Consider the following 12,828-nt stretch of genomic DNA (forward strand, 5'->3'; position numbering starts at 1 on the left):
TATATATATCCATAAACCAGAACAAGACACATCAAGGATTTGTAATTCTTGATGTGTCTTGGACATTTTCAATTTCTTTTTGTTGCAGGTCACAGTGCTACAAAGGGACAGACAGACCCAGAAATGTGAGTCTCAGGGACTCTCACACTAGACAGACTCAAATTTCTTGAATTCTTCCTAGGAATAATAGTATTCCAATATGGCAACAATAGCAACTCCACAACATTCATTTGAGATTAAAGCACCTCAGCGCTGGGTGTGGAGACAGATGGATCTAGAGAGTTCCTCTGGCCCATAAAGAGGTTCAAATCCTCACATGCTGCACCTAAGTTTAAGTTCCAGGAAAATTAAGCAACTGAGTGCGACGAGTTTAAGATCGTGAAGTGAACAAAGTTTGGAGGAGAGTCTGAGATCAGTGGATTGGTGCCGAAGACCAGAAGGCTTCCATCACCATTTTGCTGACTTCCCTGCAGGAGCAGTGAATTTCATGCACGCCTATTTGAGAAGGGTCCCGGCAGCCAAGCAATGAGAGACAAATGACCAGACTAAAGAAGGAACAGGAAATGACCAGTTCTCCAACATTACAAAAGCAGGTAGTTCATTCTCATTTCTTTTCAGCCTCTTATGGCTTGTGTGCTCATTTTTTTTTTCTGTTTCTTGGTACCATGGGGAAATGCGTTAGCAAGACTAGAAATATCTGTCCTAATAAAGGTCCACTATAGACTCATTGAGAGCAGGTGTTTTTAATATTGAACTAGAAGACCCGGAGATGTCCTCAAGGACGGATTTCCTCTTCTTGATTACACAGCGTGGTTTGTAAGCCTAGATTAAGAGATTTAATCATTTTTGTTTTTAAAAGACAAGAAAGGAACCAAATCACACTTCTCTTCCTACTCAATTTAAGATCACAGAATATTTACAACATTTGCAAAACAGCCCCACATTCCTGGAGCTTTTAGGGTCAAAGCCTGGGCTCTGCCAGTCACAAGTTAGGCTCAGCCATCCATCTGAAGTACAGGTACTTAAAAAACAAGTCATTGTGAAAGGCAGAGGAGATAAAAGACTTATTCAGGATGGCCACATGAGTTAGGAGGAAGGACAAATAAACGGGTCCAGTGCTTCCCCAAGTCTATCTTCAGTGTACTGCCTTGAAAATCAGCTTTACATAGAGGGCTGGGGTAAGTTCAGCCCAGTGTTCCTGGTCCGTGAGTGGTCTCAGACATCACTGGCACACTGCTTTGTCTCCAGTCTCTTCTGAAGATGGTCTGACTCAACAGACAGTGAGGAACAGCTCCCTGAAAGGCAAGCTTCTCCTATGCCTGGAACCAGGGTCTCCAGTGTGAGATTCCTGGGGAAGTTTTAATTCTTGGGGTCCCTTGTTTTACTTGTCTGATAACACATTTAGTAATATTTCTCTTTAAAATACTCTGTGGTTAGGAAGTTGTACGTGAATTCCATAAGTTTTACAAGAACCAGATACCTTAATTCTGAAATCCATTATTGTTTCACAGTTTGAGTCAGAGCACTGGGAAGTATTCAGGACACACAAAAGACACTGTGACAGTCATCCCCCAAAAATGCATGTTTTAGAAATTCTTTTAGAGTGAATATCATACCATATAAGGTGAAATCTTCTGTTTCTCCCCTCTTTTTCTGTATCACAGGCCTCCAGTTTCCAGAACCTAGAATACAGTGTGTGGTCACTGAGAACTTCCATTTGGAATACTCCAAGAGGCTGGTCTAAAAATTAAAACTACATTTATAACATTTGTGAAAAGATTTGTAAAAGCACCAGCCAATTTATATAGACATGAACATTTATAATGCAATTTATTCATAAAGTAGATTCATAAAGTAGTAGCTAGTAAATCAAACTATTCCACAGCCATTATGAAAGTCTAAAAGCATCTAACAATTGTTAGAGCTAGCTGGATTCTGCAGAAAAGGGAGCTCAGGTTTTTTTTTTATTAGATATTTTCTTTATTTACATGTAAATTTCTCCTTTCCCAGTTTCCCCTCCAAAAAACAAACAAACAAACAAACAAAAACAACAAGAACAAACCCCTGTTGCCTCCCCCCTCCCCATACCTGCCACCCCACCCTCCCCCACTTATTGGCCCTGGCATTCCCCTACACTGGGGCACAGAACCTTCACAGGGCCAAGGTCCTCTCCTCCTATTGATGATCGAATTTGTAATCCTCTACTACACATGTGCTGCCAGAACAATCAGACCCACCATGTGTGGTCCTTGGTTGGTGGCTGAGACCCTGGGAACTCTGAGGGTACCAGTTAGTTCATATTGTTGTTTGTCCTAAGGGGCTGCAAACCCCTCAGCTCCATAGGTCTTTTCTCTAACTCCTTCATTGGGGACACCGAACTCAGTTTAATGGATGCCTGTGAGCCTCTACATCTGTATTAGTCAGGTAATGTCAGAGCCTCTCAAAAGATAGCTATATTTAGTCTGGCTTGTCCTTCCTTCAGTCTCTGCTCCATAGTTAATCTCTGCAACTCCTTCTGTGAGTATTTGGTTCCCCTTCTTAAGAAGGAATGAAATGTCCACCTTTGGTCTTCCTTCTTCTTGAGTTTCTTGTGGTTTGTGGGTTGTTCTTCCTGTATTCCAAACTTCTGGGCTAATAACCACTTATCAGAGAGTGAATACCATGTGTGTTCTTTTGAGATTGGGTTACCTCACTCAGGATGATATTCTCCAGATCCATCCATTTATCTAAGAATTTCATAAATTTATTGTTTTTAATAGCTGAGTAGTACTCCATTGTGTAGATGTACCACAATTTCTGTATCCACTCCTCTGTTGAGGGACATCTGGGTTGTTTCCAGGTTCTGGCTATTATAAATAAGGCTGCTATGAACATGGTGGAGCATGTGTCCTTATTACATGTTGCAGTATCTTTTGGGTATATGCCCAGGAGTGGTATGGCTGGGTCCTCCGGTAGAACTATGTCCAATTTCCGGAGGAACCGCCAAACTGATTTCCAGAGTGGTTGTACCAGCTTGCAATCCCACCAGCAATGTTCCTCTTTCTCCACAACCTCTCCAGCATCTGCTGCCCCCTGAGTCTTTTATCCTAGCCAATCTGACTGGTGTGAGGTGGAATCTCAGAATTGTTTTGATTTGCATTTCCCTGATGACTAAGGATGTTGAACATTTCTTTAGGTGCTTCTCAGCCATTCGGTGTTCATCAATTAAGAATTCTTTGTTTAGCTCTGTACCCCATTTTTTAATAGGGTTATTTGGTTCTCTGGAGTCTAATTTCTTGTTCTTTGTATACATTGGATATTAGCCCTCTATCAGATATAGGGTTGGTAAAGATCTTTTCCCAATTTGTTGGTTGCCGTTTTGTCCTATTGACAGTGTCTTTTGCCTTACAGAAGCTTTGCAACTTTATGAGGTCCCATTTGTCAATTCTTGATCTTAGAGCAGAAGCTATTGGCGTTCTCTTCAGGAAATTCTCCCCTGTACCTATTTACTCGAGGTTCTTCCCTTCTTTCTCTTCTATTAGTTTCAATGTATCTGCTTTGATGTGGAGGTCCCTGATCTACTTGGACTTGAGCTTTGTACAAGGAGAAAGGAATGGATTGATTTGCATTTTTCTACATGTTAACCACCAGTTGAGCCAACACCATCTGTTGAAAATGCTGTCTTTTTTCCACTGAATGGTTTTAGCTCCTTTGTCAAAGATTAAGTGACCATAGGTGCGTGGGTTCATTTCTGGGTCTTCAATTCTGTTCCATTGATCAACCGCCTGTTACTGTACCAATACCATGCAGTTTTTATCACAATTGCTCTGTATACAGCTTAAGGTCCGGGATTGTGATTCCACCAGAGGTTCCTTTATTGTTGAGAATAGTTTTGTCTATCCTGGGTCTATTGTTCCAGATTGTAATGGGCGGCTTGCTGCCTGGACGGCGATAACGACAGAACACCGAGACTTCTCTCGCGGTTTACTCAGGAATTTTCTATTGTGTTCCAGCTCTTTTAGGTACCTAGGTGTTACAGCTCTCCTAGGTTCCTAAGTGTTACGGCTCTTCTAGGTGTTACAACTTCTTCTTGCTTCCTAGGTGCCGCGGCTCTTCTTGCTTCTGTGGAATGGGCAGCAGTGGTGGCGGCTCTTGCTTCTATGTAGTGGCCACTGCTCTTGCTTCTGTGTAGTTGCCGCTGCTCTTGCTTCTGTGTAGTGGCCGCTGCTCTTGCTTCTGTGTAGTTGCCGCTGCTCTTGCTTCTGTGGATTCACCGCTGCTCTTGCTTCTGTGGGGTGGCCCTGACTGCCCAGAGAGAGCTCCTTATATACTCAAGCCCGAGCTCTCGTGGTCCTCCTGGATTGGTTCCCCAGCAATCGCCACATTAGCATACACCTGCTTGGGAGGGGCGCATGCGCAGCATACACCAGCTAGGGAGTTGCCTAATTTGCATGAGCCTGCTGGGGAGACACCTGCATGAGCCCGCTCTGGAGGGGCACAGGCACAGTGGAATCTCTATCTCTGCTGCTGCCTTGGATTAGATCATTGCTCTTTCTAAGTCTGTGAAGAATTGAGTTGGAATTTTGATGGGGATTGCATTGAATCTGTAGATTGCCTTCAGCAAGATGGCCATTTTTACTATATTAATCCTGCCAATCCATGAGCATGGGCGATCTTTCCATCTTCTGAGATCTTCTTCAATTTCCTTCTTCAGAGACTTGAAGTTCTTGTCAAACAGATCTTTTACTTGCTTAGTTAGAGTTACACCGAGGTATTTTATATTATTTGTAACTATTGTGAAGGGTGTTGTTTCCCTAATTTCTTTCTCTGCTTGTTTATCCTTTGTGTATAGGAAGGCCCCTGATTTGCTTGAGTTAATTTTATATCCAGCTACTTTGCTGAAGTTCTTTATCAGGTTTAGGAGCTCTCTGGTGGAATTTTTTGGGTCATTTAAGTATACTATCATAGCATCAGCAAATAGTGATAATTTGACTTCTTCCTTTCCAATTCGTATCCCTTTGATCTCCTTTTGTTGCCTAATTGCTCTGGCTAGGACTTCTGGTACAGTATTGAATAGGTAGGGAAAGAGTGGGCAGCCTTGTCTAGTGCCTGATTTTAATGGGATTGCTTCAAGTTTCTCTCCATTTAGTTTAATGTTGGCTACTGGTTTTCTGTATATTGCTTTTACTATGTTCAAATATGAGCCTTGAATTCCTGATCTTTCCAAGACTTTATCATGAAGGGATGTTGGATTTTGTCAAATGCTTTCTCAGCATCTAGTGAGATGATCATATGGTTTTTTTCCCTGAGTTTGTTTATGTAGTGAATTACGTTGATGGATTTCCATATATTGAACCATCCCTGCATCCCTGGGATGAAGCCTACTTGATCATGGTGGATGATCGTTTTGATGTATTCTTGGATTCTGTTTCCAAGAATTTTATTGAGTATTTTTGCATCGATATTCATAAGCAAAATTGGTCTGAAGTTTTCTTTCTTCGATAGGTCTTTGTGTGGTTTAGGTATAAGAGTAATTGTGGCTTCATAGAACTAATTGGATAGAGTGCCTTCATTTTCTATTTTGTTGAATAGTTTGAGGAGTATTGGTATTAGGTCTTCTTTGAAGGTCTGATGAAATTCTGCACTAAACCTATCTGGTCCTGGGCTTTTTTTGGTTGGGAGACTATTAATGACTGTTTCTATTTCCTTAGCAGATATGGGACTGTTTAGATCGTCAGTTAACATTCCTTGTGTTGGCAACAGTATATCTCCTGCTGACAGAATTATAAGTGGCTCACAGACTGCATCCACCATGTTAGCATATAGGCCTCTTTCTCTAACAAATTTCCAGAAGAGATGAAGAGGGAGAGGCTAGAAACTGTGAAGCATTGCCTAGGGTCCCGGTGCCCAGGACTCAGAACTTCAGGGAAATAACAGGCCAGTACTTCAGCTGCTTTCTGTCACAGTGCTTGTCAAAGCTCAGCTGTACGGCAGCCTCCATGGCCAGGATCTTGGGAGCACTGTTGCCATATAAATGCTTCATCTCTGTTTGGCTCCGCTCCCAGGGCTTCTCAGATGGAGGCTTCACTGACCTATGGTCTGGATTCACATGTGGGACCATTAAAGGCAGCCTGGTTTCTGGTTGAGCTAGGTTTAAAACCCTAGTGACTCAGCAGGTGATCCTGCAATGGATGGTAGGTGTTTTGCTAAGCTCCTAGACACCAGGGTCCTGACACGAGGCCTAAGCTCTCCATAATTCTATGGCCATCAGTCACATAAAGACAATGCCCCAAGCCCCTCCATAGATAGAGGACATTGCCCCAAGACAATGTCCATTTTAATCAGGTACCTAAAGCCCTGATGGGTTTAGCCAATTAAGCTCTCCTTCCCAGAAACTCCTCCCTACAAAAGGTATTTAACCTCAGGACAACCCTGAGAAAGTGGGGTACCGTTTCACTCATCACAACTCTCCACCATAACAATAAATGTTTTAAAGCCATAGACTGCCTCCTCTCATTGGGATCTGCCATGGGGAACAACGGAGCAGGTCTTCCTCTAAGGAACCACGTTTAACCTCCCACAGAAGGCCTCTCTGCACACCCAGCCACAGTCTCCACCAAGCCAAGCTGCCCACCAAACAAGTCAAGGACTATCTCATCCCTGTGAGACCCAGACAGAGCTCTCTTCTCTCAGGCTCCCTACTCTGTCTGGGGTGCTCAAGAGTCAAAAAGCCAACTCCAGCCATATGACCTCAGACTGTGCTTCCCCACCACCAGAGCGGGGTCCTGCAGCTTCCACAGCCCAATGCCCGCAGAGCAAAGTAGTGGAGAGCACACAGTTAAGACTACCACCTAGCCCAGTGGTGGTGGCGCACGCCTTTAATCCCAGCACTTGGGAGGCAGAGGCAGGCGGATTTCTGAGTTCAAGGCCAGCCTGGTCTACAGAGTGAGTTCCAGGACAGCCGGGGCTATACAGAGAAACCCTGTCTCGAAAAAAAAAAAAGCAAAAACAAAAACAAACAAACAAAGACTACCACCTCGATCAGTGGCTCAAGCCCGTAGCGACGTGGGACACCACCATTAACCCACATTCACATAGTCTCTCTCATTCAGGCACTCGGTGTTCAGCTGCTGCTATCACTGTCACTTTTCTCCGTGCCTCTCAGTCTGTAGGAAATGCTGGCAGAGATCCTCAGTAATTTCCGTATTGCTCAGGTTGCACTCCACTTCATCTTCTGAATCTGACTCCTCTTCATACAGTGCTTCATTTTCTCTTGTGGATGCCCACAAGAGAAAGGTTCTATTGCAGTTATTCAGAGGCTACTCGGAGCTTTTGAGATGGGAAACTCTGTAGGGAGACTCAATGCCGTGCCATGTAAGTTCCAAGGATGCCCAGCCTTATAAGTAAAATAGTTAAAGGGAAGAACCCCATGAGGGAGTGAAATAGGAATCCCTGAACTCTCTGTGGGCATGCTGGTGGCTTTGCATCCAAAGCGCTGCATGATGATAAAGTTGCCAGCATCTTGCATATACTGGGAAGGATACCAAGATGCAGTGGCCCTCCATTTTGAGGCCATTGTTGTTATCTCTGATTGCAAAAGTCCAAGTGGGAACTCGTGGGCATGCAGCTTGCAGATCTCAGGTAGTGGACAACAACAAGCCTAGTTCTTGGGGGGTGGGGGGCAGGACTTCAAATATGTTTTTAAAGTCATAATATATAAAAGAGTTTAAGAAGCAGTAATGTAGAAGACTCTTTCAGAACATTGAGGGAACGTGATGGGAAGCTGTGGTTTTGTAATCTAACTCTATTACAATTAACTCTACTGCAAGGATAACCACCCATAGGAGATTCACTATCATGTTAGTGCTATGGGGTGGGGGTATGTTATTATGTTCTGATACCTCTACCTCCCTTATGTTAGCCTTATCCCTTCCAACCTCCAAATACTAAATAGGAGACAAAGAAGGTTAGAGGGGAAAAGGGGCATTGACATCTTTCAGCCAACAAAACAGACTACTTCTTGGTGATTAGAATCATTGTGTTTCTTGGGGCAAAGCCACTCTTTGTCATCAGAACATTCGGAAGTCTGGCAATCCAGCAATAGCAAACGTAATGAGCTCGGGGATGGGGAGCAGGGGGCTTGCAGCAGGCAGGAGGGAGCAGCAGCTGTTGCTGGCCTTCCAGGGTTCTCACATTTATACCTTTTCAAGAGTCCTCAGAATTAAACCATCTGCAGCTGGCAAAAGTCACGTCCCACTAGAGCGCTAGATAATCGTAGTTAATGGCTATGGACGAACTGAGGCAGCCCCATATCCCACACCTAGGATTAAAGCAAAAATATATTCACATAACTTAACTGGGTTTTTAAAGAAACCAAAACTCTCACCACACCATCAAGCCTGAGAATATTTAGACACTCTCAGTAGACACTGTGACTCTGATGAAAATATTACTCGAAAGTCCTAGTTTTCATTATTTGCAACCCTCAACAATCGTTTGCCAAGGGAATGGTCTCTGATTCTAGGAATCCTCTTATATCTCAACATGTGAGGAAAACCAGGTAAAACAATTTATAAAATCTTTCTACCATGCTGATCAACTATAGGAAGAGTCACCATGGAGACCTGGATTATTTGGCTCATAATCTACTTTTGCATGCTCAGCCAAAGTTATTTTTCTTGTCATTTTAGACTCTCACTTGAAGATCCCAGTGCTACTTTTTTGGGTACCACAAAGCAAACACCACATGTGGCTTTCTAGAAACAGCAGCATACTGAAAAATGGCAGACCTTTGTCTACTACAGCTTCACAAGATTGCACAGAAGAAAGTCAGTCATCAAAAGGAGCATTGAATATAAAGTATCATCTACGACAGCATTGTAACACCCAGAGGCAGCAGAAGGCTTGAACCAAAGTTACAGAGTTACTTTCCTATCAAAAAATCTTCAGGGGTTATTCCTCTTTTTATTTTTCAGAGAAGAAAATGAAAAACTAACTTTTTCACTCTCTCATACACACACACACACACACACACACACACACACACATACACACCACCACCACCACCACCACCACCACCGCCACCATCAACAATTTGTTCTACCTAAATTGAGATGAGCACAGTGCCTTCTTAATGTTTTCACTCTTCGCTCATTTACTTGTCCACAGATGACTACCAGAGCACCACAAGAATTTAATTTGAGGATACAAGTATATTGCCTATGTTATGATACTGTGGCCATCTGGCTTACATGGTGGCACAGCCACCTGAAAAAGCTGAAAGTGAAACTCTGTCTCTATTCCAGCAGGACCCAGAGAAAAGGCAAGCTATGGGAAAGGCTTTAAGCTTTTAGCCAGCAGGCTCACGGCAGTCCTCCCCAGCAACTCCTTGGTGGCAACGCTACCCCTGTTCCTTTCACCAGCTGTAAACTCGGCCAAAAACCTGGATTGAAGTTATTTCCTATCAACCGTTAAGTTAAACTAGCTAAACACATCCTGGCTCCCTCTTTTCTTAGCTGCTTTTCTGTCTTTCTTTTAAAAGCCCATAACTGGATCTCTTCTACAGTTGATCTTTAAACCAGGCAGGCGATGGGTTGGCAGGCAAAGAAAGGCTTTTCAGCCATCCAGTCCAGAGCACATGCACAACAGCATCTCTTGACTTGGAAAAGAACAGAAGTCAGAATTTGGCTTACCACTGACTTGGTCCCTGGAGAACTTTCTTATTCTTTTATCCAGAACTGCTTGTCCAACCTCGGAGTTTGCTTTCTTCCACCTCCGCTTCACCCCTCAGCTGAAATTCTGCAGGCTTTGTGCCTTTGACACTCGGGACACTTTCTTCCTTTACAACTCCAACTTTCAGGCTTGAAAACTGAGCAGTGAATGCCATTCTTTATGCCCAGAATGGATCTTTGTTTCATTTATTTTACTCTCTATGTCAGAAACACTGTACAGAACAATAACTTTGAGTTTTGTTTATTTCTAAGATTCAGGCTAATTATAGGTTTGTTTATCCCCTTCCACTTTTCTTCCCCTTTCTCCTCAGCATCATCAAAAAATGAAAGACAAAATTGCCAACAACCACGTTAAATGCTATATCATTTGATCTTCCAAATTCAAGAACTCTAAGACACTATGGAACTCTTTTCTGAAGTTTAGTCAAAATAAAAGCCAACATTTTCTTTTTCCATGAATATACCCTTTGATGATCCTTTTGTTGCTGCATATGAAACTGAAGCAGTGGAGGAGGATAAAGTGGGGGGCGGGAAGAGAAGGAAGAAGCAGGGGATGAAAAAGAGGAAAGGCAAATGACATGTAAGGCCAACGAGAAACAGAGGTCAGAAAGTATACGGATGATCGGTTGGGAATGCATACACATCTGGGAAGAGACCCTGTTATCTGGAAAGCCTTGACTGATGCAGTCTAATGTAGAATACCCAAAAGTCTCAAGAACTAGAGACAGCTGGTATTTCTGGAAAATGCCATTAAGGATAGGGTATAAAACCTGAAAGTTTGGGTTAGGTAGCCATCTAGAAAGTAGTTGACTCCTTCTCTCCCTTCATGTCAACATTATATTAGATTTTTGTTTTATGGAAAAGTTCTTTAAAATTCTGAACTTCAAAATTCTAGGTATAATTAAAAGTAGATGATATGGGAAATAGACAGGGACTTTCAGCCAAATCTGAAACTCCGAATACAGAAATTCCTGATCTTTTATTTCTCCTTGGCTCCCAGAATATCAACTTCCAGGCACAGAATTCTACCCTGAAGATGGATACTCCTCTCTGAGTAATCTAATCATCTCAGGAACAAAGGCCCTAGCATGATGGGTTCCAACAACCCAGAAGTCCCTCTGTGGCAAAGTCCATCAGGAAGACCCACCCAGGATCACAGGGTTCTCCATAGCTTTCCATAACAGCCCTACTGTTACATTCACTAGGCAGATGTCCGTCAGCTATGCGTACCCCCTGCAACCCCAGCTCTTGGGTAATGAGTGCAAGAAAAGGATTGGGAAGCCAAGATTACCTGAAGCTACATGGGAGTCTGAGACCTCCTGTAAAAAAATTAATTAATTAATTAGTTATTAATTAAAGGTTAAAAAATAAAATAAGGGGCCAGTGCTGATGACCTGGAAAGTGCAGCTGGCAGATAGTAAAAAGGGGATAAAACCACATGACTCTTGTAATTTGCCCTGCTTGCTGTATGCTACTTAAGCCTGCTTTTCACTTTGTATACTAGGACTGGGACTTGCAGAAGGACTCGCAGAGGGACTCGTGCTGCACTTGCACTGGCCCTCAGACTAAGACTAGAACTTAGATGGGCTAGGACTCAAATTCATGCAGTCCACAGTCCCCCGGGCCCAGAGCACTTGGGCCCGGGGATGTAGCATCAGTCTAGAGGAGATAGCTGCTGCTTTAGACCCAGTATGTTTTAGGTAGCCTCAAATGTACCTCAACTATTGAGCTGCCAGATTTACCATCTCTCTTTTACAATGACTGTAAAAGTCTGATGCCATTTTTAAGAAATACATTCAGATCCTGTACTTCATGTGTCGTCTCTGCCATCATTTCTTCACCTAAGTCTTGTTGACATGACTAGGACCCCGTTTCTCCCACAGGTTGAGGGAGGCCCGGATCGGCTGGCCCGTGGCAATTTGCCATCATAAATTAATATAGTAATTGTATGAAAGATAGGACAGCAACATCCAAGATGTCGAGAACTCATGTTGAGAAACATGAGTGGCCATATTTGTAATACACTAGTCAAAGAGGCCTGCCTACTGCCATGAGGCATGGATGGGTGGAAGACATCCATCCAGAAGCCTGCCTGTCTGTCTTATGGTCTACCCACATACTATAATGTGCAGGTATAGGGTGGATGGATGGAAGAGATAGAGAAGCACTATGAAGAGAGGCAGAGGGCTGGTGAGATGGCTCAGCGGGGAAGAGCACCAACTGCTCTTTGGAAGGTCATGAGTTCAAGTCCCAGCAACCACATGGTGGCTCACAACCACTGTAATAAGATCTGATGCCCTCTTCTGGTGTGTCTGAAGACAGCTACAGTGTACTTACATATAATAAATAAATAAATATATTTTAAAAAGAGAGGCAGAACTGGAAACTTGAGGGTACATGGTGAAGCTCTGGCCGAGGCTGCCACTGAGAGCCACATCTGGGTCCATGACCGTAAATATCTTCAGCAAAATTATATAAGAAAACTTCCCTAACCTAAAAAAAGAGATACCCATGAACATACAAGAAGCCTACAGAACTCCAAATAGACTGGACCAGAAAAGAAATTACTCTCGTCACATAATAATCAAAACACCAAATGCACTAAACAAAAAATAAAAAAGAGAGAAAGAAAGAATTTTAAAAGCAGTAAGGGAAAAAGGTCAAGGAACATATAAAAGCAGGCCTATCAGAATTACACCAGACTTCTCACCAGAGACTATGAAAGCTAAAAGATCCTGGGCAGATGTCATACAGACCCTACAAGAACACAAATGCCAGCCCGGGCTACTATACCCAGCCAAATTCTCAATTACCATAGGTGGAGAAAACAAGATATTCCATGACAAAACAAAATTTACACAATATCTTTCCACAAATCCAGCCCTACAAAGAATAATGGATGTAAAACATCAACATAAGGAGCAAAACTACACCCTAGAAGAAGCAAGAAGGTAATCTTTCAACAAATCCACACAATTCTAATTCCACCTCTTACAACAAAAACAACAGGAAGTAATAATTACTTTTTCTTAATATATTAATATGAAAAGTAATATTACCAACATATCCTAATCAATTGAAATCCAAAAATATGAGGAATTAGAAATTTGTTGATTGT

At 42.8% G+C, this 12,828-nt stretch overlaps 1 pseudogene; it reads right to left on the bottom strand.

Moving 5' to 3' along the window:
• Positions 1 to 5,893: 5,893 nt before the first annotated feature.
• On the bottom strand, positions 5,894 to 7,555 carry LOC116073573 (annotated as a pseudogene).
• Positions 7,556 to 12,828: the final 5,273 nt, after the last annotated feature.

This window comes from Mastomys coucha, unplaced genomic scaffold (assembly GCF_008632895.1).
Source record: "Mastomys coucha isolate ucsf_1 unplaced genomic scaffold, UCSF_Mcou_1 pScaffold23, whole genome shotgun sequence".
NCBI classification, from domain to species: Eukaryota; Metazoa; Chordata; class Mammalia; order Rodentia; family Muridae; genus Mastomys; species Mastomys coucha.